General features: G+C 51.5%; 1 non-coding gene across 1 annotated transcript; it reads right to left on the reverse strand.

The window, feature by feature from the left end:
- Positions 1 to 1,628: 1,628 nt before the first annotated feature.
- Positions 1,629 to 1,772, reverse strand: LOC117720300 (small nucleolar RNA SNORA48). Its single transcript, XR_004608311.1, has one exon. It is a non-coding gene; the product is annotated as a small nucleolar RNA SNORA48 (small nucleolar RNA).
- Positions 1,773 to 2,249: the final 477 nt, after the last annotated feature.

Consider the following 2,249-nt stretch of genomic DNA (forward strand, 5'->3'; position numbering starts at 1 on the left):
GGACACAGGTGCGTGCAGATGTGTGTCCACGTGCGTTTTAACCAGAGGTCAACCTCAGTGTCATTTCCCAGATGCAATCCACCTTGTTTCTTCATAAGATCTTTTAATTGGCCCTGACCTTGCCAATATGTTACACTGGCATGCTGTCTAGCCAGGGAGTCCCAGGAATTCACCTTTCTTGGCATCTGAGATTAAAATATGCACCACTATGTTTGGCTTTCTTAAATCGGTTCTGGGGTCAAACTCAGCTCCTCCCACTTGCCCCAAAGCACTTGACTGATAGAGCCATCTACTCAGTGGTCGGGGCTGTCTCACCTGTGCCTTTGCCATCAGGGTCAGCTCCACTGTATTGCCCAGGGGAGGTGCAGGGCCTACTTTCCCAAGTGCTAATGCCAGTGAAGGGGCAGGGATAGCTCCCTCTTGCTCTCATGACCCCAGGCTCAGCTCTCCCAGATGCTACCAGTGGTGAGGTAGGTAGAGGGAAGGTGGGGAGAGGGAACCCACACCACCTGCACCCACACTGCCTCCCACCAGACAGGATCAACTCTACTGTGTTGCCCAGACAAGGTGCAGGGCCCTACTCTCCCAAGTGCTGCATCGGGTGAGGAACCAAGCTAGCTCACTGGTTCTTGTGCCCTCAGGGCCAGCTCTCCCCACTGCTCCCATCCAGGCCACCTCAAGGCAGAGGAGTGGCTGGGCCAATCCTCCCCCACAGCCCCCAGGTGCAGCTCTGCTGTGCTGTCTAGGTGAGGTACAGGGCTCCTCTCCCGAGTGTGTCAGCTAGTAAGGGGCAGGGTTAGCTCTCCTGAGTTAATGACCCTGTGCACAGCTTTCCTGACTGCCAGAAGTGGCAGCAGGATGGCCAGGGAGGAGAATCACCTTTGCCCCTGTGCCACCCAAGGGCAGACAAGTGGAAGGGTCAGCTCTTCCACACTCATACCCCTGGGCCTGGCTCAACTGCCCCCATCAGTTCCAGCTCCACACCCTCACGGTCAGGACCAGTTCCACTGTGTTGCCTGAGCGAAGTGCAAGCTCTCCTGAGCTCTGCTGCTGGTAAGAGGTGGGGCCAGCTCTCCAGATTGCCACAGCCAGTGAGGGGCAGGGCCTGCTAGACACAGCCCCTGGACATCCATGTGATCTCCAGCGGCTGTTCCACTAGAGACATCCCCATGTTCTATAGGGGTAATATGAGCCATGGACATTGAGACTGACACTGTAGCCACAGAGACACAGATATGGCCCTCAGTGGTAGCTTAGGCTGGAACTTCACCATGGCCCCAGGTGATAGGGCTAGCACCTTGAAACAGGGCTAGCACCTCGAAACAGATTATGCCTCTCTACTCTGGAGTCTCCAGTTCCCTCTCCATAATTCTCAAACTGCTCCACTTTTCTTCCTCTCCCATCTGACCACCACATACTTGCACATTGCAGCGGCTCCTGCTGCAGGCTGGCCACGCCACTGGGTGACATCCTCCATCCATGCTGTGCAGCTTTGTGGCAAGCAGGTGTCTATGGCCTGCCTGTGCCACAGTCACGCTGCAGGGCAGGTCTGTGGGTAGCATGATGGTCTTTAGGTCTTTGCCAGTGTTTCTCCTCCTGCCCTGCGCTGCCTGGATTTGATGTGATTGTTATGAGTTCTAGGCACGAGACAGCTTTGGCCACCAAGCTAGGTATCAAGCTAGGATGAACAAAGGACTGCCATCCGCTCTGCCCCTGACTGATATAAGAACACCACCACCCACAAGGCGTCTCTTTGCCCATTGCTGGAGGCTTGAGGTGGGGTGTATGTGTGTGTTTGCTTTTTATACAGAGATGAGAGGGCATGACAAATGACAGGATTTTTTTTTTTTTTTTTTTTTTTTTTTTTTTTTTTTTGCTGTTCAAATAAAGAACTAAGCCACAATGTGTGGGGACACCTCAAGCAAGAATTGAGCTGTTTTTTTGTTTGTTTGTTTTTTGTCTTTTGGACATAACTTGTACTTTCTGATTTATTTTAAAAGCCAGTTAGTTACCACCCTCTCCCCAGTAGCTGTCTAGATGGATATCTGAATATCTATGGAGATAGCTCAAGCTATTTGCACCCTGTACATTTCTTCCTTCCTTCTTTCTTTCTTTCTTTCTTTCTTTCTTTCTTTCTTTCTTTCTTTCTTTCCTTCCTTCCTTCCTTCCTTCCTTCCTTCCTTCCTCCCTTCCTTCCTTCCTTTGTTTTGTTTTGTTGGTTTTTCGAGACAGGGTTTCCCTGTATAGCC

Source organism: Arvicanthis niloticus, chromosome 14 (genome assembly GCF_011762505.2).
Source record: "Arvicanthis niloticus isolate mArvNil1 chromosome 14, mArvNil1.pat.X, whole genome shotgun sequence".
Classification (NCBI taxonomy): domain Eukaryota; kingdom Metazoa; phylum Chordata; class Mammalia; order Rodentia; family Muridae; genus Arvicanthis; species Arvicanthis niloticus.